Below are 25,696 nucleotides of genomic sequence, written 5' to 3'. Positions count from 1 at the left end.
CAGGAGCTCTGTGCCAGCACCTAGTGTGGATGACCAGGAGCTCTATGCCAGCACCTAGTATAGATGACCAGGAGCTCTATGCCAGCACCTAGTGTGGACGGCCAGGAGCTCTATGGCAGCACCTAGTGTGGACGGCCAGGAGCTCTATGCTAGCACCTAGTATGGACGACCTGGAGCTCTGTGCCAGTACCTAGTGTGGACAACCAGGAGCTCTGTGCCAGCACCTAGTGTGGACGACCAGGAGCTCTATGCCAGGACCTAGTGAGGACGACCAGGAGCTCTATGGCAGCACCTAGTATGGACGACCTGGAGCTCTTTGGAATCTTTGGCTCTCTGAAGCTTAGGCTCCAAGAGAGGACCATGACTCATATTTTTCTTTCCACTCAAATTGTCCTGTAATAGTGGAAAAACAAAGTCCAGCCTTGACTTCATGAAAAGCAGCAGAATGAGCCAGGCATGTGGCCCGGACAGGGAAATCCAATGGGGGTGGAACTTGGTCCTCACACCGACGGCCGCTGTCACTTCTCCATCATGGTTCCTTTCTTTTGGAACATGGGAGGCTGAGGACCACTCACGGGTCTGTATTGATCAGCATGGTGCCCCAATATGTTTCCTGCCAACCCAATTACAGAATCTGCTTTTGAAGTTCATGTGTAGCTATGCCCATCCCTGGGCATAACACCAACAGGACAAAGTACAGGGCTAACTGTCCTAGCCAGGGCGTGTGTGGTTAGCCTCCAGCCTCCCAGGCTCCACATCACTGTGGGCAAAGGAAGCAAAGAGGGCAAAATAAAGACAAGAGATTCAGGTTTGCTTCCGATAGACACAGGGGAGACGCGTCCTCTAAATCTGCTCTCAGCCTTGTCATTTCCTCCCGTGTGACACAGGGAAGCCCCTCACCATGTAGGCTCAGTCCCTGGCTCTGAAGGGAAGGTCAGCACACCGTGACTGGTCATCCCAAGAAGTAAATGGACCAGCAGAAACTCAAAGCAGGCCTCGGAACATCACAAAGCCGCTCCGTCACAGTGGCTCAGGGGGACCAGCTGCTGATGGAGTGAACAGGGTATCCTTAGGCTGACTTCAGGCTGGGAGTGAGAGGAGAGATGGCCCAGGCCATGGGAGGGCAGCGAGCAAGATGACCCTTCACAGAACAGAGTGTAGGAAAAGCCTGGTGAGTCACAACCCAGATCGGGAACTCTGGGCTGGCCACCACTCTTTTCAGAGCTGTGCGGAGCAGTGGTCCCTGCCCCAGGCTGTCTGCAAACAGATGGTCAGAGTGAAACAGAAACTAGCCCTGGGGCCAATCTCCACCTTCACCAGCAGAGGCTGAGCAGCCAATGTGGAGCAGATGTCAGCTCCACAATTCAACGAAAAGCAAAGTGGAGGCACCCTGGGTCTCTGCACCCCGGGGTCTCTGTACCCTGGGTCTCTGCACCCCGGGTCTCTGCACCCCGGGTCTCTGCTCAATCTGCCCAGTTCACGGTCATGGGCAGAAGACCAAGAATGGGTGCCATTAGCTTTGAGACTAAGCCCACAGCTCTGGGAACATGGATCCTCAGTCACTGCATGTCACACTCATGCAGACATGGAAGATAAACCAGCCTGACAACCGATGTCCTGGATCGTAAACAACCTTCCTCGTGGGAGGGGAACTCACGGAAACCTGTGGAAATGCTCCACTGAGGCAGCCACTGGACCCTCAGGTCTGTGTTTGTATCCCCATCGGTTTTAGGCATGGAGGACAGGAGCTGCGTTTCCAGCTTCTGCAGTGACTCCCACACTGACCTACAGTAGCAAGAGGCCACATCACCTACATCTCAAACATCTCCGGAAATACTGACAGTGCACTCCAGGCCTCGAATGAAGACTCACAGGATGTTCAGACCCATGCAAGCTGTATTTGCTGAAGACATTTTCGAAATCTCTTCTAAGTACTTCACATAAAAACAAACTCTTGAAAACATGGTAAGACGGAAAGACATTTGTATACAGTTGGGGAAACAAGATTTACACACTAAAGTCACCTGAGGTCATCCCAGGCAATGTGGACAGAGGCTAGAGGAAGGTAGCCCAGGACTGGCTTGCTGGGTGGGAGAGGGGCCACTGAGACACAAGAGGGTCATTTGAGACACTGAAGACTGGTGGGATGGGGTGAGTCAAGGTCGGACAAAGACCTAAGGTCTGGAACTGGCGACCCTAACTGGATGATGCAGACCGCCTGGTTAGAGCAAACTCCTAATGGTTTTTCCTTTCTGCTTAAACCTCAGAAAGAGTTGCCAATGAAACCAGAGTCCTGGCTACTTTGCACGTCAGCAGACTTGACTGATCATGAGTCTGCCACAGCAGAGCTACTCCAGAGCCTGAGGCAGGAGGACTGATCAAGCCTACAGCTTGGCAAATAGTCTGCAGGGCTTGAGGTACCATCTATGGGGAAGAAGAGCCCACTCCAGGGTTAAGCACCCAAAGATGAAGAATGCTGGGGCTGGGTCACCTGAAGACTGAGCCGAGCCCATGTCTGACCTGGAGGACCCGAGTCAAGCCGGAAACGGCAGAACTCTAACCCTCGGGAGGCACAGGTATTTAAACAGCTGCACGTGAGCTTCGCGTTAATGTGGCCGACACCAGCCACTCTAGCCACGGCCACAGGACAAAGTGCTAACCACACGAGACCCTGCATGTGTTCACATGCTTCACTCAAAATCTTATCAGTAATCTGTATGTACCACATAATGCCACTCTCTAGACTTTAACTACCCATAGCAAAATTTACTTGAAAATATATCAAATAAAATCCTCAGAAGAGCCAACGCAAATGAAGGAAGAATCAGTATTTATGAAGCCAAGCCGGGGAAACACAAAAGGCAAGGGAGCGGACAGATGTGCAGCCCAGGGAGCAGACAGATGTGCAGTCCTGGGAGTGGATAGATGTGCAGTCCTGGGGGAGTGGATAGATGTGCAGTCCTGGGAGCGGACAGATGTGCAGTCCTGGAGAGTGACAGATGTGCAGTCCTGAGGAGCAGACAGATGTGCAGTCCTGGGGAGCGGACAGATGTGCAGTCCTGGGGAGTAGACAGATGTGCAGTCCTGGGGAGCAGACAGATGTGCAGTCCTGGGAGTGGACAGATGTACAGCCCTGGGAGTGGACAGATGTGCTGTCCTGAGTAGTGGACAGATGTGCAGTCCTGGGGGAGATGTGCAGTCCTGGGGAGTGGACAGATGTGCAGTCCTGGGGAGCGGACAGATGTGCAGTCCTGGGGAGCGGACAGATGTGCAGTCCTGGGGAGTGACAGATGTGCAGTCCTGGGGAGCGGACAGATGTGCAGTCCTGGGGAGTGACAGATGTGCAGTCCTGGGGAGCAGACAGATGTGCAGTCCTGGGAGTGGACAGATGTACAGCCCTGGGAGTGGACAGATGTGCTGTCCTGAGTAGTGGACAGATGTGCAGTCCTGGGGGAGATGTGCAGTCCTGGGGAGTGGACAGATGTGCAGTCCTGGGGAGCGGACAGATGTGCAGTCCTGGGGAGTGACAGATGTGCAGTCCTGGGGAGCGGACAGATGTGCAGTCCTGGGGAGTGACAGATGTGCAGTCCTGGGGGAGATGTGCAGTCCTGGGGAGCAGAGAGATGTGCAGTCCTGGGGAGTGGACAGATGTGCAGTCCTGGGGAAGCAATTGCCCCTCTCTGAGCAAAGGGCCAGGAAAAAGTGGATCAGAAGAGACCATCCATGTCAGAGCTTAGAGTATGACCAAGGACTTAGACACAAAGCAGGACAAAGAGGGCTTTGAGAGTCAGAGGTGCCTCCCGGGCAGTCAGCACTGTGCTCTCCCCAGTTCCAAGCACCATCAAGTACAGCACATTACCTGCCTCTACGTGAGAATGTCCCTCGGCAGGAGCAGCTGCACTGAGGACTCAGAAGGACTCGGCCAGATCTCACAGGTCAGCAAGTCACACTCAGTAAGTGGAACAAGAGCCACAGAGAGGCTGAGAGGGGGCCCAGCACACACGAGGCCTTGGGCTCGGTCCCCAGCATCACACAAAACTGGGCACAGTGGTGCATCCTCGTGCATGCATCATTCAGAAACTACGTGACTGGATAAACGGTTTGCGTTTTTTGTCTGTTCTTAAAGCTATGGAGCAGGGCTCAGCAAACAGAACTGGCCCTGCACCCTACTCTGGGGTCACAGAGGAGCAAACCCATGACCCTCGGGCAGAGAAGTCCACCTGGTGCAGAGTACTGCAGGCTGCTGGCAAGCTTACCTCGGCGTGCAGGGAAAGTGCACTGTGGTTGACTAGTGCCCCCAAAACATGTCAAACACCAGCCTTGGAGCATGATCCTCCTAGGACAGTCTCTGCAAATGCAATCAACGAGCCCACTAATTACACAGCGCAGCAGGGTGGGTGGGTCCCAATGCAGTATGGTGGCTGCCAGAGACAGACAGACACACAGGGAGGACAGCCGTGCCCCAACTCTCTGAGCCGTGGAGTCTGGGTTACAGACACTGGAGAGGCATGAAGAGTCCTCTCTGGGACCTCTGGAAGGAGCTTGGCTCTGCCCCAGAGTGGACCACACCTTTGGCCCCTGGAACTGGGAGTGCACATGCTCCTTTGGTGTAGTAGTCTGTTAGAAGCGTACTTAGGAGTGGAGAGCATGTAGTCAACACTCTGAAACCTGGCCACTATACCAACAGCCACAGTGACCCATGTGACCAATTTCAAGCAGGTCTATATTGTACAACTAGTTCCACAAAGTACCATGTGATAAGGAGCAGCTGCCAACCCAAGCTGAACAGATGGACTAACTCTTCCATCCCCTCACAGACGGAAGCACCTGTGAGATCGGAACAGTTCAGAGCTTAAAAGGGGGGGAAGGAGTTTTGTAAGATACGAGAAAATTGTCTGGGGAGAGCTGATTTCTGGATGCTAAGTCCCAGGAGGATAGGAGTAAGAGGCGCAGCAGTCAGACTAGAGATAACAGTACAGACTGTGCTTCGAAACTGCCAGAAGAGAGGAGCTGGAATACAGTCACACAAAGACGTGACAGATCGCAGAGGAGATGGATGTGTCTACCCTGATTTAACCACCACACGGAACATCAAAACATCACATGGAACAAAACCAAAACCAGCACAAAATGTTTGCTTTTATCTATCTTTTAAAAAAAATAAATTGAATTATGAAATATAACCAGGCAGGGTACAGCAGCTATCTAGCTCACTCTCAAGAATCCGGGAAAGTGGGCAGGAGGCAGGGCCCGCTTCATATCTAGGCATCAGCAGAGGGTGATGACCGTTCAGCTAGAGAGATGCTGGTCATGGAGACGGCAGCAGCAGCAGCAACTGTGTGAGGAACAATCACGTTTAGAACAAAGGGCCCTGCTGGGTGATGCCTGAATCTACTGGAAATGGGCTCCCCTGAAGAATAGCACTGGCCTGCATGGGTATACTGCCAGCACCTACTGACCTTTAGGGTTGACTTCCTGCGCCTGCTCCTGGGACTATTCTCCTCTTTAATTGCTCACCTAGTCCCAGGAGCAGATAAGAGTTGAACTCACAGCTGTGATTTCCTACCTAAGACCTGTTAAAAATTCCAACACAAAGCCGAGACCGGCTCCAGAGCCCTGCCCTTAGCTTAGGAGCGATTGTGTTGCGGGATGGGAGGGAAGGAGGGGGGTGGGGTGGATACGATACATAACAAACACGTATGAAATTGCCAAATAATAAATTTTTTAAATTGGGAAGTATTTCTGAAAGTCAAGTTTAACACATAGCTGAATCATAAGTCACATTAAGATGACCAACAGCCATTCTAGGCCCTCAAAGGCCTCCAAGCTCTCCACTCACATGGCCATCACACAAAATCCTGGAGCAAAAGGCAATGTCTTGAGAGAATGTGGCAAGAATGGCCCCACGTGCAGTTCAGAAAGAAAGTAAGAAGTCGAGAGAGAGAGAGAGAGAGAGAGAGAGAGAGAGAGAGAGAGAGAGAGAGAGAGAGAGAGAGAGCTCAGTGGATCCTAAAAGTCAACTTTTGTAAGGAATCGATTGGTGAATTTTTACTCCAATCAAATTCCAATTTAGACATTAGATTCTAGGCATTTGGAAGAAAAGTCCTTTATTATACCACTGCTAAAAGAAAAAGAAAGATGAATGAAACAGAATAACAAATCACTCCAAGGCCTGTGGCAAAAAGAACATATCATAAAAGTAACGTCTATAATTGTAGGGGAGCAAACAGCAATTCCCAGGAAGTGTATGAGGCCCCGCTGTCATCTGGGAGTCATGTGTTAAGAGTGAAGAGTTGCCATTTCAGTTATTTCTTTTATTTTCCTCATAATTGTTATAAAATTTTATTTTATTTCAGCAGTGAGAACATTTTTTTAAATTGTCAACTTTTTAAAAAGTACACCATGCAAACACAGATTCTTCAAAGATGTCATACAGCGTCGCCTGTCACTCTCCAGTCAGAGCCCCGTGCTGTTTCTATTCAGCGTGTTTGGAAAGGCAAACAAAACAACCTAAGTATAAAGATAAAAGAAGCAGACGAGAACAGCACTGAGAAACCCAGCCACAGCCCTGGGGTTCTACACTGATTTTAAAGACAGCTCCTTCTTGGGAGATGCCAGTTTTTTTCGTGGTTTCTCACCAAAGGAATGAAGAGTTCCAAGTGCAAACTGAACCCTGTGTATTCCAAATCCTGGGGGCTTTAAGAGGGCTCTGTGGCTAAAGTGCGTGCCACACAAGCCTGAGGAACCAAGTTCAGTTCCCAGCTGCCATGTAAAAGCCCCGGGGCAGTGCTGTGGGCCTGAGGAAGAGAGAGGGATCATCTCTGGGCTTGCTAGTTAACTGGTGAGAGCCAAATTGAAGGGGAAACCCTAGTTTAAAAAGGTAAGGTCAAAGCCGGGCGGTGGTGGCGCACGCCTTTAATCCCAGCACTCGAAAAACAAAAACAAAAACAAAAACAAAAACAAAAACAAAAAGGTAAGGTCAAGATTGACTGAAGAACACACACACACACACACACACACACACACACACACACACACACACACACACACACACATACACACACACACACTTCCAAAAACTTTCTCGATGCCCAGAAAGCTGCTCATGGGAGCAGGTTATGTACTAGCCCCTTACAAATCAGCCTCCCCTGGAACTTTAGTTTCCAGACCGACTTTTTTTGTTTTTTTGGTTTTTTCGAGACAGGGTTTCTCTGTGTAGTTTGATGCCTGTCCTGGATCTCGCTCTGTAGACCAGGCAGTCCTCAAACTCACAGAGATCCGCCTGGCTCTGCCTCCCAAGTGCTGGGATTAAAGGTGTGCGCCACCGCCGCCCGGCTCCAGACCAACTTTTACTGTTAGCTTTTTTTCCTCTCTAAACTACAAGAAAGGACCACCATCACAGTAAGAGTGGATGAAGCAGGGAGGATGAGACACTGTCGTTCATCGCTAGCCCCCGGAGGGGCAGAGATACCTTTCCTGCTCAGCGGGATAGAGTGAACAAGACGTTCTGAAACGCAATTCCAATGGGAAATCTAGACAAAAGCAGTTTTTTCATGACTTTTACTTGGATTTGGCCAGTAGCATCGAAATAACATCTCAACGTATTAAACACAAAGAGACAAGAAATATCTCCTCAGGTGCTGAAGGAGGGAAGAGTGAAAATCGATTGGTAGAGTGGTTCCAGGTTCTGATCCCTGCTCTGGAGGCCACACTGTCCTGTCCTGGCATCTCACAGCTCAGTTCCCACGCTCACTGCGGTCCAACACTGGATAGGCTCTTCTCTGGTAAGATGTCCCTGCCTCCCTCTGCCCGACACGGGAATGGTCCCGGAGACAGGTCCACCTGCCCTGTTTTCAGGGACCCTGACAACACAAATTGTTGAAATGATTTGTCCTTACGGATCCTCATCAGGCAGAAAGTAAAAAAGCCCTTGGCAGGAAAGGGGGAAGGAGAGAGAAGGAAAAAGGTGTGATGGCCCAAGTGGCACCAGCCACACCCAGTGACTGAGTGACTGGCTCCCCTGACGCCCCTCTCCCTCCACAGCCCTACTCCCGGGCTGGGCGGAAGGGGTTCCCACGGAGAGAGCGTGGGCAGGTGGGCAGCCTGTGTTCACACACGCAAGAGCAGCACAGTGAGGCTCCTGGCAGATGGAAGAGCTTGCAAAATTAAGACTGGATTCTTTACAGTGCGGACAGACCGGGGACGGTAACGGAATAGAAACCCCAGCTATATCTGGAGCTAACAAGATTCCGAGCTAGCTCTGGTGCAGAGCTTGGAATCGGGTGGCCCTTTAACTTCAAGACATTGCTTGAAGAGTGTGAGTCTGCTCACTGTGAACTCAGCTCCAGCGGTTTGTGTGGCTAACACTCTAAAGGGCATACTCCTGAAGTCTCTCTGTTCACGTGACACACCTTCCTGTTGCCTCAGGGAGAGGAAGCCTGTTTTCTTTAGGAGAATGGAGGCGGGAAGAGAAGCCACCTCTCGGGTCTGCTAGATTTTGCAGCAGTTCAGGAAGCGGCAGGAAGGGCCTCTCTCTGTATGAATTCCCGGCCTCCCTCTTCCCTGTCCTCTTCCCATCCTCCCCAACTGCTGACCAAGGCTTATCCTGTCCCAATCACATAGGATTCCTATCCACTCTCAGATGGCCGACCTAAAGCGTCCTCGAGGCGCTCACCTGCCTGGCTCACCTGGACGTCTAGGGGCATGCAGATAGTCATGCAGGATTACAACTACTTGTCAGCCAAAAGACAAAGTCTCACTCCATAATGCAGACTGGACGCAAACTCTCAAACCTCCAGCTTCCATGAACTGCAAGAATTTCACCCCAGGAGCTTGGGCTCAGCCGGAGGAACCACCTGGCACACACAGTATGTAAAGGCCACTCTTGCTGAGGTCTCAAGAAGCATGGCCATGGCACTGGTACCAAGAACTAAAAACGCACCAGAATCTTTAGACAAGTGGATTCTGGAAACTACAGGAGTGTTGGGATTGGTTGAGGACATTTTAGAGAGAATGTTCTCAACAGATAAGTCGCAGGAGAAGTAATCTGGCTGCCCTTTCCTTAAGACAAGATTACCAAATAGCTAGATATAGGAAATAAGGTGAGTGCTATATTTCTCTAAAATGCAGCAAGATACGCGTAAGACTTTCTCAGTATATAACCTGAATGAAATGAAGTCCTGACAAGTGGTACTTAACAACTACCTCAGCCAACATGAAGTAAGTAACCAACCCATATCCACCTCAGCCCACATGGCACTAACTAACCAACACACATCCACCTCAGCCAACATGAAGTAACTAACCAACCCACATCCACCTCAGCCAACATGGCGCTAACTAACCAACCCAAATCCACTTCAGCCAATGTGGAAGAACTAACCAGCCCACATCCACCTCAGCCAACATGGTGCTAACTAACCAACACACATCCCCTGCTGCCAGTGTCTGGCCTGGACCATCTTGCTTTCTTGTCAATGTCTGGGTGATGCAGGAAGCTTCTTGAAGTCCTGAGGAACCAATATTCTGTAGAATGCAAGATGCACATCTCTAAAGGCACTGATGATGTAAAGAGCTGGGCAGGGCCACAGAGAGAGCAGTAGAGAGCAGAAGTACTCCAAGGCTTCTCTCAGCAGACCAGAACCTCGCGCACTCCACGGGACAGAAATGGCATCTGAAACATTCATCAAAACTGTAGGAAACAACACTCCTGTTAAAACTCACCTGCCTTTTGCCTACCGGATGCAGAGCATCAAATATTGAAATATTCTTCATGTTCAATATTTCCTAAAAGAAAAAAGAAACTTACCTCTGAACGATGATTATAAATAAAAGTTAGAACGAAGGAAGAGTGCAAGTATTAAAAGAGGAAACCCAATTAACTGCCCACTCCACCCCAGGGCTAACCCCTGACTCTGCTGAGTCAATAGTTACTGAACACACCCCAGGGTATATGACCTAAAAAGAAAGTGATAAAAATCAAGGCATATTCATCAGCCGGCAATTAAGTTATATACTAGTAGATACACGAAATGCTCCTGAAGCCATATAAGCCACATGCTTTCGTGACAGCAGTATCTCTGACTTAAACCTATGTAGGCACTCCATTGGTTACAAAGTGCGTCACGTAAGGTGCAAGACTACAAGAGTGCTAGCCAACAGAAGACCCCGGAGCTGGTCCCGAGCACTGCTGACAGTCAGCACCAGCATTTCACACACAATATCTGATTTAATTAGACTAAAAAGTTGTGCCAATGACAAGCTGTCTACAAAATCAAATGGACTGTATAGTATCAAGAGAGGTGTGATAAAGAGTGAGAGACCTTGAAACACTCGGTCCTAATGGGATATCTCCATCAAACCCCTCCTGTCAGAGCTCAGGGAGCTATTCTCAAAGACTGTAAGAGCGAAGAGGATGGACGACACCATGGAAACAGGATCTCCTCGCCCCAACAGGGCTGACGAACATATGAACTCACAGAGACAATGGCAGCACACACAGGGTCCTAGTGCTGAGAGGGGGAGTAGACATGATCTCCCACCCCTATCCAAGAAACTCTTTCTAATTGGCAGGCTGCAAACGAAAACTTAGTTGTCTCCAATGGAGTCTAACCAGGTATACAAACCACACATAAGGGCAGGCACCATGCCCAGCAGAAGTTGGCCAACACAAAACAGACTGGGATTTTTGGAGATTTTTTTTTTAACCTTGCTGGTCTTTTTGCTTATATATCATAGTTTCTGATTTTGTGTTTTTATGGTGTGTGTGTGTGTGTGTGTGTGTGTGTGTGTGTATAAATGTGCATGTGTGTGTGCGTGTGTATATGTGTGTATGTGTGTGTGCGTGTGTGTGTATGTGTGTGTATGTATGTGTGTGTGCGTGTGTGTGTGCGTGTGTGTGTGTGTGTGTGTGTGTGTGTGTGTGTGTGTGTGCCTATACATGTGTTTCTCATGCTTTTTTTTTTTTGTTGGTTTGTTTGTTTTGTTTTATTCTGGTTTGTTTGGGATTTCATTTGCCTGTTTTCTACAGAGAGAGAGAAGGTGTGGAATTGGAAGAGTGGGGAGGATCTGGGAGATGAAGGAGAGCTCATACTATACTGTATAAAAAATTATTTTCAATTAAAAAATAAAGAAGAGCCACGATAACTTAAAAACAAAACAAGATAAGGGCAGGAGAAACGCACTGCATTTGATACCGAGACTTATTTTAAGCAGGTAATGATGGAACAACATAGTTTGGGTACAAGTTAGAAAAATGAAGCAGAGTAAAGGTCACAAGTGGGAACTGGGCAGCAGCCTCTCCTGGCGACACTGACGGCAGGTGCAGATGGATGGACACACAGCTGCCTGAGGTTCAGAAAGCAGGTCATCCCACTCAGGAGGCCAAGGTCTGCACCACACGCAGTCTATACAAACAAGCAAGCAAAGACCAATGGGATATGGAGGAGACATCTCAGTCAGTAAAGGATTTGCCTTGACCCTCAGAACCCACGGAAGACATTGTTTAAAGCCGGTGTGGTAGCGTGGCCTCTTAATCCCAGCAGAGCAGGCAGAGAGGCAGATCCTGGGGCTTGCTGGTCAGCCAGTCTAGCCTACTTGGCCAGTGATCTACTCTGACTAAAGAAAAGTGGACAACTCCTGAGTAATGGAACCCAAGGCTTACCTCTGACCTCCACATGCACCTACAAACAGATGCACCTACACACACACACACACACACACACACACACACACACACACACACTAAAACTTTTAAGCCTTGAGAGAATGACAGATTACTTGTATGACTTCAGTGTACGGGCAGACGTGCAGCTCAGAGACAGAATGAACACACCATAAAGAAAAAGCTGACAAATTTAGCTGCATAAAATTTAAAGTTTCTGTATAAAAGGGTTAAAAATAGGCCACAAACTGGATGGTATTTGCATAACCCATATAATTGATGTCCAGAATACAAAATGAACTCTGGTGAATCAATTAGAAGACAGAGACTAGGAAGATTACATAAATGGGCGATGTAAGGAGAGGGTGGCCAGTGGCGGGTGATGGCCTGACGACTGGAAGCCATGGAGAATGGCACTCCTGTGGCCAGCTGGCAGGAGCAGCTGCTGGACAAACTGTCTGCAGTGAGCGTAAGAAAGCGTGGCTGTGGGAGATCACGTGCCCCACAGCCAGCCACTTCATTCTCAGATACTCCCTAAAGAAAGCTCCCTGTCCCTTCACCCCACCATGTGTGTGGGAATGGCAGCTATAAACCGGTATTCTAAGCAGTGCTACTGAGAACAGTGGCAGGGGGGGACAGGTGTCCACCCATGGGGGACTGCGGAGTAAGTACCAGTACCGTTGGAAAACAAGACACAACACAGAAGCAGACAGGACCGAAGCTAAGCTGCCGATCAACATGAATGCACAGACACGTATGGAACCAGTTACGTAACGCAGGCAATGTGGTTCCATTTATACCACAAGCAAACCAGAACATGAGCATGTTGTAGTGTTTAGGGAACATAAAACACAACATGAGGGAATAAATAGGCATGAATGGCACCCAATCTAAGACAATGGGAAATGAAATTCGGGAGGGATGGCTGGATATCTGGTCACATTGGAAAAAGTTTATTTCCTAAGCTAATTCGCATTGGCAGACCTCAGCATTTGGGGGATCCAAACCTCCACATCCACTTATACAGACAGTGGGAAGCCGTTCAGAACTGACAGGGTGGGTGGCACCTGGGAGATCAAAACTCAAGCATTCTGGGTCCAGGAAACCCCTTCTGCCCATGGCCCATGGCTGAGATGCCCAGGTGACCAGCACTCTGGCCTACAAGGGGAGGTAGCTCCTCTGAAGCCAACCTGTGTTCGTGCCTTGCATGGGCTGTGGTGGCATTTCCACAAAAGGTGCTTCTCAGCACAATTCGGTCAGAACTACAGAACCACGGAGTGGACAGAGCACAGAGGAGGGCCTCTCCCACCAGACCCCAGAGACTGGGGTAGACGGGTGATCTGGGAACCCTGTCTGGCTTCAGTGGGATGGGTGTGAGGAGACTCCTGACCAGGTTCTCTGTGAAGGAGGGCGGCTGGCTATAAAAAGCTACAGTAGCCAACAGCTAGGGAGGCCATCGGGGAGACTGTCCCGCTGTGTGACATGGGCAGTAGGAAGGTACCCTGAAATACAGCAGGCAAGTTCAAGCTGCCCAGAGGGATGAGTTGGATTGTAATGGGCAAAGGCATTGGCAGGCCTAAGGAGAGGTCGGGAAACTCAGGCACATTAAAAGAACGCCTAGGAGATGGGCCACCCATGCCGGAGGACTCAAAGCCACGCCCCCAACACCCACCCAGAGTACTTCACTTTCCCACTTTCCGGGTGGCCAAGGCAAGGGTGAGACCATGGTCAAGAGCGTCCCACTCTCCTGTGGCTCTGCTCCTCTCCAAACGTCTCTAAGGAACTCCCTAGAGTGGGGGACCATAAAACAAGGACACAGCCATGTTTACAAGTGGGAAGAAGTGACAATATAACCAAGAAAAAGCTCCACCCCCAAAACCTCGAAGGGGGGAGGTCCTCCCAAGGAGGGCTGTTCTGACTCACAGTGCTTATGAGCGACACTGTCCCCAGAGGCGGGCACTGACACTTTGCCATCGCTGAGGTGGGCTTTGGACAGGTGGACTAGGAATTTAAAAACTCCACATTTTATATTATACAGGGTGATCTCTGATAGGGAAACTGAGTCACCTCATACTGGAAGACTTTCGGAAGGCAGATCAAACCTTCTTGCTTGGGGCCAATAGAGACAGAGGGGAGGTAGTGCCAGCTGCGGGCCTGTCCTAGCCATTGGTCACTTTGGTGCTTCGTGTGCAAGCAGAGTCCATGGAGGAACCGACGCCCCGGGCTGGTTGAGATCAAACAAATACAGAGAGCTCAGACCGTGTGAGGCATGAGGGGCTAACGGCCAAACCCCTAGGACTTCTACAGCAAAGGGAATTTCCTACTAACCGCGGCGGGAGGAGGCCTGGTTTTAGAAGCTGCTTCCTAAGTCCTCAGGCCCCTGGCTCGCTACATGGTGCCTGTTCACCGTATCACACACCCGTCCCCCAGACCCCAGCTGCTTAGTCCACACCTTGCGTGAGGCAGAGCATCTCACAGCACCCGGTTACTTCAGGACTGTTACTCTTTCCTCCTTGACACGGGCACACTCCTTAGAAGGAAGCCCTCGGGATAATACTGGATTTGAGATCCCCAAAACTCTCGTGGCAGGAGAATAGAGGCTGAAAAAAGCTGCACCAAGATTAACATGAAATAAGCCAGTTGGCAGAGAAAGACCGGAAGCCGCTTCCCACCTGGAGAGCGTGTCCACACGCTTACACCACGCCTGAGACACACAGATGTGGGGGAGATGGGTGTCAGGTAAATGTCACCTGTGGACCTTATGGCTCAGCGCTCTGGGGCTTTTCCCTCACCTCCAGCCACGCCCATTTTCAGGAGTGTCTCTGTTTCTGTTTCTATCTCAGGTCATGTGTCCCTGGTTTAATTACTTGCTGTAGGACACAAGAACGCAGAGACTTCAGCAGGTGCCTCTTGGGACTCAGACCCAGGCCTATAGCATTCTGACTAGAAACTCAAATATGCTTGTTAAGATTATTTAGGTTTTAAAATGCCATGCCTTCTGTTCGGGTCTTGACATTAGACAAAAATGTGAACATGGAGGTAGAGATTCTGATGGAAAGGGGCCATGTGTGAGGAGGGCTGTGGAGGAAATATAAGCCACCCCTATTCCCCTTTGGTATTCCTGGAGAGCTTCCAAAGATTGCAATGAACTGGAAACAGCAATAAGTCCCACTGGAAAGGCAAATAAGGCTTCACAGACCTGAGATGTAACCACACACTCTGGCTCCACCTGGCACGTGGATGTGAACTTAGCAGAAGCATCGTCCACTACTAAAGATCTGGTCTTGCACCCCCACCTCTTAATGCTGGCTCAGCACCTTGGTGCATGTCCATGAGAAGCAAACCAAAACAGGAAGGCACTAGGAGAACCCGGGGGCTTCACACATTTCACTTTTTATCACAAATCACCATGTAAAGTTGTAGTGCTTTCATGAATGGAAACTGAAGGAGCACAAGACTAATGCAGAACAGACTTCAGCCATCCTCACACCGCTTCCTGTGACCCTCAGACCTGGGCACTTGCTAGTCTTCCAACAGTTCCCTTTGCAACAGGCTTAGCTATAAGGAGATCAAAGACCTTCCTGTACCACAACAGGAGAAAAGTCAGTCGGGAGGAAAGGGTAGCGTCGAGTTTATCTGCACAAATGGTTTCTGAATGCATACCCTACTGTTATCTAGGAAGGGCTGGCTGCACAGGGACGTCCGAATGACGGCAAGAGCTCCTACAAAAGTTAGAGCATTGTCCTGTGGGAAAAGACGACTGCCACAGTGGAGAGAAGCAGTGGCGGAAAGCCGTGTGTGATGAGGACACGTCTCTGGGACAGGTATGTCACCCTTACAATTTAATGAGGAAAGACTGATCATGGCTGTTGGAGTGGGAACTGTGCCCCACAGGCCTGTGCGTTTGAATGTCTGGTCCCCAGCTGTTTAGGGAGGTCATAAGACCTTTTGCACACGGGACCTACTGGCAGACTCAACTTTTAAAAAGGGAAAACTGCTCTAAATAGATGTTTCTTCAAGAAAAACATACAAATGGCCAAGAAGCGGTGCTTAATGTCATGGGTCATTCAGGAAATGCAAATCTAAACCATGGGGAGGTGCCACCCTACACCACCAGCATGTCCACACCCGCCAGTGTGGAAATAGTGGAAAAGACAGTTACAGCCTTGGTGAGAACTAGATGCCTTCACACTGAGTCTTAAGAAACAAGCTAGAGCTGCTTCAAAATGCAGGGGGCTCTCAGACAGGGCAGTCCCCTGCCTGGGTATCTTCCCAAGGAAGTGAAGAGGTATACCCTTAAAAACAGTCCTACAGAATTGTTGTTCTTGGCAGCATTACATCATAACCAAACAGTGGAAACATTTCAAACATCTATCAACTTCTTCATAAGTAAATAAATATGTGGTGTGGCCATACAATAGAGTATTATTTGGCAATACAAAGAAATGCCCGCTTGGATGGCGCTTGAAAACACTAAGTTACAGAGTGAAAGTCACACAGCATCACTAATTTTAGGATTCCATTTGTCTGATGTGTCTAGACAGGCCACTCTCTAGGGATAGATGTCCTCCAGCTGGTACAGGGCTGTGGAGGGTTAGGAAGAGGTGAATGTAAAGGGACATAAAATGGATCAAGGCTTGGTTTGGAAGTGAGTAATAATTTCCAGATTTCTGCGAAGATACTGAAATCATAGCTTTGTCCATGTCACACAGGTGAGTGGTGTGCATGTCATACAGATCACACAAGGTTGTGCAGATGGCATCTAAGACAAGACAAAGACATAGAGGGAGTGCGTGTCCCTCACCTCTCACTGTAACTGGAGTCACTGCTCAGCAGGTAGAACTTTTCACCCACCCTCCTGGGAGGCCCTGGCTTCTTAGTGTCTGATAGTAAACCCTCTTAGAATGTGCGATAGCTGGAAGCGAGAGATTTAGAATGGTGTAAACAAAACATGTTGGAATGGAGTCACATGGTTGAGGAGACGTCGCTTCACCATTATATAAAACTGTGTATGAGTCTCACAAATATGACTACATCCATACAGATTTAATCTGGTGCTACAAAAGAAATGTTTGACTCTGGGTTCTCATACCTAACTGAGTCTACTAGTCCACGCAAGAAAGATCCCCATCTAAAAACTGACAGTTCATGAATTCAGGATCACTTCTGAAAACAAAATAGTCAGGAGCAACTTTGGGTTCCCACAGAAAATGTACCATCCAATTTCTGTCAAAATCTAGAAGGTACTCAAACAAATGTCCCCACCTGAGACCCTAATGTGGGCAACCTCTGGCCAATCCATGACAGTGTATAGCAACCCTGTTCACTCTGAGGCTTCCAGAATATCGCATCATCCACAACCATCCTTAGAGGATGGTTTTCCCAACTTCCCTAGACTTTAACATCAACCATGTAAATGTGAACTTTTCTCTACATTGAATTTCTCCTACCTCTTCTAGAGTTGAAACACCTCTAGGCAAAGTCATAAAAACAAACACCCAGGGAGCTAAGGATTTTTCAACAGAATTTTTATGAACAACAACAACAAAAGAATCAACAACTTAAAATTGGAGATTTAACCCACAAAGTAACTTCCAGAACGTGTATCAGAGTCCGTTCCCATCCAACGCCACTCCCACTGTCACTCATGCAATCAATGGAAAGAGATTTTGTTGTCCCCGCCCCAAGACATGGATGAAAATGACCCTAATGGAAAGGCTGCCCCTTGTTGTCCCCTCCCTCAATAAATGGCTGCTAAAACCCCAGAGTCCTGGCTTCAAGGGGATTTTCTGGGACCCCATATTTCCAGAGGGAGGTCAAGAAAGGTCAGCAGGCACCTCACCCAACTGGAGAGGCAGTCCCTCAAAGCCTGTTCCAGATTCCATACAGGTGTTTGGAAAAAGGTCCCATGCAGGAGGCGATGGGAAAACCCTGACTTTGATCCTCCTCCAAGTGACTGCAGAAAGGATCATGAATCTCGGCAGGTGAATTTCAGTGACCCTCATCAGCATGCTCCGATGTAACGCTGTCATAGCTACTACAGTAATGTGCCATGATGCCTGCCCTTCACATCAACTGCCTAGGCACGTTGAAATAATGGACGTGCATCTTAGCTATTTGTTAACAGTATAACCCCATTGGAAAGGTTGAGTGTCAAGTATAGTTTATCTGTAATTACTGAAAAATGAAGGATTTACAAACTGGAATATTCAGGAACTTGGGAATTATCTTCATTTTGTGCACACACCTGTACACATGCTTGTGCACATCCTGGTATACACAAGTGCACGTGTGTGTGTGGGGGGTGCATGTAAAAGCCAGAGAACCATCTCTGGTGTCATTCTTCAGGCACCAGGCACCTTTTGTTTTTGAGACAGGTCTCTCACTGGCCTGGAGCGCCCCGGTTAGGCTTCACTGGCTGGCCACAGATCCCCCAGGACCTGCCTTCTTCTGCTTCCTCAGATTGCAAGCATGCACCATGATGCCTAGACCGTATGTGTATACTGAGAATCACATTCAGGTCCTAAGGCTCCCATGGCAAGCGCTCTTCTGGCTGGGCTGTCTCTCCAACCAAGAAGTCAGAAAGTATCCTTCTATACTTATTTCAAGATAAAGAAACGGTGGTTAATTTTGAACCACTTGATTTCATTTGCATATTTTTGAACCTTTCTACTCTTTTCTTCCTTTATTCCCCCTTTTCCCCCTTGTGCTACAATCTCCTCATTGTATTTTTTGCTATTAACGTAAACAAGCGTCTTTCGCTCCACCGGTAGCTTGTGAGGAAGAGTAATGCTTGTTAGTAAAGCCATGTTTTTTGACTATGAGTAGGAGCTATTGCACACAATGTGCCAGGCCATTTAAAAGACATAAATAGAAGTCATGAAGTGTTCCTTCACCCTTCTGGGAGGTAACTGAAAATGGCTCTCCAGTTCTTCTCATGAATAAAAAGATAGCCTGATCGCACAATGGCGTGGGGTGAGGGGTAAGAAGCATGCATCTACATGCTGGCAGAGGCAATCAGCTACCCAGGAACCATCAGCAACAGGCAGGACCACAACCTCAAAGAGAACCCACGGTGGGCAACATGGATAAGAGTCTACACAGCAGGGCTGTACAGTTCACTTGCCACACACCCAAGTGAGCTTCTTCTCAGGGTTGTGGACATCTACCCCCAGGTCAGAAGAGACTGCTTCAGATGACCTCCTAGTCAGCAATGTGTTTCTTTTATACATATCTTGATCTAGATCTGAGATACAGATCTAGATACAGCAATTCAGCAAAATAAGATCTCTCAGTTAAACAGCGGTACTTGGCAAATACTTGACCATAACATCCCAAGGAAAAAAAGAACAGGCTGATAGACGGCTCAGTTGGTAAAATGTTTGCCTTATAAGTGTGAGAACCTGAGATTGAGGCCAGGAACCCAAGCAAAAAGCCAGATGTGGGTTAAAATTCCAGTACTGAGGAGACAAGAAACAGGAAGAATCCCTAGGACTCGATGTGGCCAACCAGGCTCACCTCATCAGCTGCACTGCATCTCCATGAGAGACTGTCTCAAAAATCGAGGTTCCTGAGGAACAACAGTTGAGATTGACTTCCGGCCTCCATACACATGTACACATACACTCCCCTGTCCAAACCAGAGTACACACACGTACGTGTACACACACACACACACACACACACACACACACACACACACACACACACACGGAAAGCCGTTAATACCTCTGTGCTCCTAAGGAATTTATTCTGTCGGTGAGATCTGATGTCCAAGGGACAGCATTAAGAATTGGAAGGTTAGTATTATAAAATATTGTCTGTCATGCAATCATTTCCTCCTCACTTCGCTGAAACCACCTTTACATTCTTGTCTGCATATGCTGGATTTTAATTGGGAGGTCAACATAAGAAAGGAAAGCAGACAAAAAAAAAGGAGCCAAGGCATCCTGAAGCCACTAACCATACCGTGAAGGGTCAGTGACAGTCAACATGGCAGGATCTGAAGGCACCGTGGAAATACACCGCTGTCGTGTCTGGGGGGCATTTCCAGAAGGGTTTAAGTGAGAATAAAGACTCACCCTGGATATGGCCGTCACACAGTCAGCTGAGCACCGGCACTCACCCCTCTACCCCTGCCTGGTTGCCATGTGACCACTCTCCTGCCACACCTTCCTCACCGTGGTGGGTGGTACCTTTGAACTGTGAACCACATAGACCCTTCCTTCCTTCCTTCCTTCCTTCCTTCCTTCCTTCCTTCCTTCCTTCCTTCCTTCTTTCCTTTCTTTCTTTTTTTCTTTCTTTCTTTTTTGTTTTGTTTTATTTTGTTTTGCTTTCCGAGACAGGGTTTCTCTGTGTAGCTGTGCACCTTTCCTGGAACTCACTTTGTAGCCCAGGCTGGCCTCGAACTCACAGAGATCTGCCTGCTTCTGCCTCCTGAGTGCTGGGATTAAAGGCGTGCACCACCGCCAGCTGCTTCCTTTCTTAAGATGCTTTATCGAGCATTTTGTCACAGCGATAGGAAAGTAAATGATACACATGCTGGAAAAACAAGAATATGGATTTGTAACCAATAGGAAATCTGGGCTTTTTCAGTGAACGAAAGAAATCCATTCTTCATTTCCCCCACTTTACCATCTTCATTAAACTGGTAAATCTGAAAACAACAAGTCTACTATTGTTTGAAACATAAATTTAAAAACATTATTGCATTTTCCAAATACACTTCCTACTAAGGAATGCCTGTGCTTTTTACATGTAACTATGCAGCAAAATTCCACAAGTATGCTCAAAATTGTTAATTATACCATGCTTACCCATTTATCCCAATAAAATAATAATTCAAAACATTCAGACTCAAGCCCTCCACAGAGCAGCAACAGGCTGGGAAGCCAGCCCTGCTCAGTCTCCTGAGCATCCAGCACCATTCATCCTGTGCTACCCTAGCCCCCCCACACACACACTGCTATCTTCATCCTCCTCACACAGGACATGAACAAAACAGAGAAGTCGGGCAATGGCAGAGCTCTCTTCCCCAAAGAGGAAATCATGGAAAGTGTGGGGGTTTAGACCCAACAGATTTTGAGGAGATGGAAGCCACAACTCTGTGTCCAGTGCTTGGCAGCAGGAGGAGCTGGACCCACAGGCTCTCGGGTTTTGGGAAGTCCACATACAGCCTGCCTGCAGTGTATGTTCCTGAGCTTGTCCTATTGACCAGGCATGGCCAACACACAATCTAAAGTTAAGGGCCTAGGGACAGAAGACATCTATTTCTTTCTCTCTTTCTTTCTTTCTCTTTCTTTCTTTCTTTCTTTCTTTCTTTCTTTCTTTCTTTCTCTCTCTCTCTTTCTTTTCTTTCTTTCTTTCATTCATTCATTCATTCATTTATTTTTGACAGAGTCTTGCTATGTATTCCAGGTTGGACTCACACTCACTGAGACCCTTCTATCTCAGCCTCTCCAGTGCTGGTGATACAGAACCACACTCAGGTCAGAAATATCTGCAGGATAGATCTTCCATGGAAGTGTGCACAGAACATGTAACTTGCTCAGCTCAGCAGTTCACCCCAAGTAAACACACACACACCACTGTGGTTAAAGACACAAACTCAAGGCAAATACAACAGCACAGACTTCCGACTCCCATGTTAGCCGTGATTCACGGTCAGAGTCACACGAGAGTACTGTTAGGATCTCTGACCTTTGATATGCTGTTCATATGTGAGGCAGACGTACTAGTACTTTCTTAGAGATCTTATAAGATATTAGTGAAAAAATATACTCATGTCAGAATAGCTTTATCTGCATAGAGAAAACCTAAATCAAAATGGCTGGGGACTGTGTAGGTCACAGATGGCTGCAGAAGTACAAATCTAGCCTCCAGGCTTCCTCATTCCTCCACAGCCTCTGAACACAGGTCTCAAGGTTCATCCTGTCCTAACTGCCATTGCAGGAAAATATCATGTGCAGGGCTTGCATACATACACATATGCATGCACATGCGCGCGCGCACACACACACACACACACACACACACACACATACATGTGTTCATGCCTATACACATACATACGCACATATATACCACTTACAAACACACACTTATACTTACACATTTATAGATTTAATCACTTTATTTTAATTCTCAGGCTGTCAAAGAGAACATTTCCTACTCATCTTAGTTGAGAAAGAGAACTTAAATTCATTTTCAAATAACTTTGTCTCCTTCCCCTCGAAAACTACAAAATGCTTGGAACACCCACTGGCTGGGAGAACAATGCCCATGCTAGCCTGGTTTTGTCCCTTCTGTTTTTCCTGACAGAAGTTTTTTGGAGTGCCTCCTCTCTGGTGGGATGCAGTAACAGAAGAGTGGAAGAAGCAGGGTGAGCGAGAACAATGACGGACAGCCACGTCTTCTCACACACTGAGGTGACACAGCGCTGTGAAGAGCAGCCGGCATCTGAGGGACACATCTGTCTTGAGAGTGGAAGCCAAACCAGATCTTGTAAATTGCCCTTCTAGACTCTGTAGTCCGAACGGAAGAGCTCAATCAGGCCAGTGTGTGGGTCCCTGGTAAATAACTTCGGCCATTGCTCTACAACAACGCTATGTGCGTGTGTCCAAACACACGTGACATCACCAAGGATGTACACGTGAGAGAACGGTCCCAGCCAGGGCTCTCGAGTTCCACACATACTAAGTACCCAGCGCTGAAGCCTGGGGGCTCTGGCCTTCTCCACTGGGCAGAAGAGATGCTGGGGGACCGGACACCTGCTTCCTCTCACAATGCTCTCCCAGACCTGTTTTCTTGTGCCTGCAAATTTTCACTCATCTTTTAATGCCCATAAGCAAGGCCTCACCTCACCAGCCCGAGAGGACCAGAGAAGCAGGGGAGATCCGCTGACCATGGAAAGTAATCTTAGAGCCCCACTGAGAGTCCTCAAGTGGCCAGCCGGGTGTGACAGACATTGCCTCTCCTCAGCACTTGAATGATGGTCAAATTCTGAATTCGCGGCTCTTCCTAGGAGGAAAGGCCTGCCCCATAAAGAAAGAGGCCCCTCTTACACAGATGTCACTCACAGGAGGATCACGCCCAGAACTCTCTCTCCCTGTCTTTGGGAGGTGGGGTGGCAATAAGTAATAGGGTACTAGGTGGCAGGGTCTCCTCTGTCCCAACACTCCCTGCAGGTGAGGAGCTGCACTGCAGGGCCCATCTCTGACTGCCCCTCTCTGTCACACAGCCGGGCAGGAAGGAAGGCGTGCAGTGAGGATTGGGTGGCTCATGATATAAACGTCTGTTTCCTTCCCTGTGGGGTGCTTCTCCTCAGAGGCCAAGGCACAGCAGTGCACTTCTCTCCCTGCAGGCCCTTGTGTGCAGGTTCCAACCCTTCTGCTACTGGATTTCACTCCCCTCTGCCTTGGTCTTTCTCCTTCCCACCCCTCTTTCCTCACTGGACCCCTGCATTGCTGTTTAGGATAGGAGAGCCTGAGCACAGGCTGCAAGCCCACAGGACGGGCTGAACCAGAGCGGGTGGCATGCTTGTGACACTGGGCACCTGTCTCAAGGCACTGGGACAAGCAGGGAGACTTCCGGCCAGAAGCACAGCTGGACCTAACTCCTTCATGTCCAGTGCATCTGCAGGTGTCTGCTCACCTTGAGTAACCCCACTGGCCCACAGTGCCCACGTCACCACGGATGCAATCAAGTGTCTGCAGTAGCATGACGGAGTTATTAAGCCTTTAGTAAAGAGACTGCAGTCCTTGTGTGACAGTGCAGTGCAGTGAGGCAGTGCAGTGCAGATCAGTGCAGTAAGGCAGTGCAGTGCAGATCAGTGCAGTGAGGCAGTGCAGGGCAGATCAGTGCAGTGCAGTGAGGCAGTGCCGTGCAGGGCTGAGGAAGCCAGATCCATCTGCCTCACTCTACCCCTTGTGCTGTCTCCCCGCCTCAGGAATGGGTTGGCAGGGAAATCATCTGGATTCCTCTTTCATTCGTTTGCATGTCCAGTTACCCACAAGTAACAGCAAACTGCAGCTCCTGGAGCTGCTAAGGCTAAGCTCTTCCCCTATCCCTTCTCCCCCCTGCAAGGATCTAACCCCCACAACCCTTCCAGAAGGATCCATGTATCTGTTGTTTGTTCGTGTGTGCACATATGTACATGTGGGGGGGGGGTGCTACATGGAACATGGAGGATTGTACTGCTTGGCAAGTGCTCCACCACTGAGCACCTCGCCTCTCGGCTCTCCGGATCTTTTAAAGCTGAGATTCCCATTGCTCCATAGAGAGATCTCACAGCCTCTGGCGTCAAGCAAATCTCTCAAAGACCCCAGCTCCACACTTCTGGGCATTCCCTCTTGGGCACCCTGGTCTTCAGGTGAGACAGAACCACTTTGGGACTCCCTCTCAGGAATCCACGGTGTGGGGGGGGGGGGTTCCCCCTAAATGCCATCCTCAGCTTGTCCCCCTGTACTTCAGGGCTTGTTGCCCTAGCACTTGGTGAGATGGCCACGCTTCCTAAGTACTCTCGATTGCTTTCTCTCTTTAATACTAGAGCACAACCGTCACAGGGGTGGAGTTGCTGCTTAGTCTGTTCGCCCTGGGGGAGGCCGCGGGAAAGCCATATGCACAGAATGCACACAACGCACAGAACGCACAGAACGCTGGCACAGCCGAAACCTCTGCTCACTTCAGGCCACCTGGACACCAAGTCAGAGCCAGTGTTGTGTACAGGCTGCAGCCTCACAGACAGAAAACCCCTGGGATCGCTGCTCTGCCTGGCCACTTTCTAGACAGGCTGAGTCTAGTCTTCATCTTCTGCCCAACCCAGCTCAGACCTCATCCACCTACACATCCCTGCTTGAGCTGCGCCCATCTCTGTGCTGTAACACACAAGGTCGTCTCTAACATGAGACTGACGGGGCATTTGCCCCCCGCTGCCAGTGTGACAGTCACCACAGCCTGCACTGCTCTCGTCGCAGTGCCGAAAGCCGGGGTCTCCTGACTGCTCTGCTGCTGCTGTGAGCAGCGTTGTTCCCTCCTGGAGACTTCCTTCATGACTGTCTCCCCTGTCCCTCCCCCAAAGTGGCGTCCCCTCTGTCTCCTTTTACAGAGTTCCTGGGTGTTACAACACGGAGGTCCAGGATCATCTTCCTAGTTCAAGATCCCCAACTAACTACACCTGCAAAATCACTTCTGCTGACACAGTAACATCTACCAATTTCAGGAACTGGGCTGCGGTGTCTTTAGGAACTGACCGATAGCCATCCTCTGCACCCTCCAGGGATACATACCATCTGCCAAAACCTGAGAGCACTCTGAGTCCATGGCATTGGCAAGGACCCTTAAGAGCTGGAGAGGGCAGTGGGCAGCTCCACAGCTGGAGTACACCCTCATCCTGATGCCAACTCGTTCCTACCTTATTTCCCACCATTGAGATCTGAGCAGGAAATGCTGGCATTGCTCACTGTTGCCTTCTGCCAGAATTTCAGTTCCACACTGCATCTCGGTGGGTCCATCCACTAAGAAACAAGCATTCATCTTGCAACCCTGCAGCTCTTCCATTAGACCATGGGAAGCATAGTATCTCCCCTCATGAGCCTGCATTTCAGGCTGCTATTGACTTGATGCAAATATGTGGTCCAGAGATCACAGCGGGCGCGAGGACCCAAGAGGAAGGGAGTTTGTGAGAAGGGGAGAAGAAAGAGATGCATTGTAAGATGTCTGAAGACATCAGACACGCTGCCTCTGCTTCTCTGTAACTGGGAGAAGAAGTGGATGAAAGTCACGCTGGACAGAACTACTGACCCTTGAAGCTCATAAAGCCTTGCCCTTCCTGTCTGAACATGTAGTGGGGGTACAGGACGCTGCTCACTTGCTGTAGTGTGGACAGGGAAGTGAGGTAGAGAACACTGGACCTGAAGCAGGTGAGGAAGCTCCAGACTTGGACGGCAAATGCCCACAGCCCCTTTCTCAGCTGGGTCACCTCCTGAATGATCACTAAGACCCACCCGAGTGCCCTGGGGAAGCTGCGGGCTCCAG

The 25,696-nt window shown here is 49.1% G+C and overlaps 1 protein-coding gene and 1 long non-coding RNA gene across 10 annotated transcripts in view; both read right to left on the bottom strand.

Moving 5' to 3' along the window:
- The window catches only part of Rps6ka2 (ribosomal protein S6 kinase A2), a 295,100-nt gene that overhangs the window by 106,932 nt on the left and 162,472 nt on the right, over nucleotides 1-25,696 (bottom strand). The window lies entirely within an intron of this gene.
- Nucleotides 7,030-10,796, bottom strand: LOC143268931 (uncharacterized). Its single transcript, XR_013045161.1, has 3 exons — nucleotides 9,359-10,796; nucleotides 9,282-9,319; nucleotides 7,030-9,204 (listed from the first exon to the last, which is right to left on the bottom strand). It is a non-coding gene; the product is annotated as an uncharacterized LOC143268931 (long non-coding RNA).

This window comes from Peromyscus maniculatus, chromosome 16 (assembly GCF_049852395.1).
Source record: "Peromyscus maniculatus bairdii isolate BWxNUB_F1_BW_parent chromosome 16, HU_Pman_BW_mat_3.1, whole genome shotgun sequence".
Lineage (NCBI taxonomy): Eukaryota > Metazoa > Chordata > Mammalia > Rodentia > Cricetidae > Peromyscus > Peromyscus maniculatus.
Note: the sequence above shows the minus strand (reverse complement) of the source record. Positions and strands in the feature narration are given on the sequence as shown.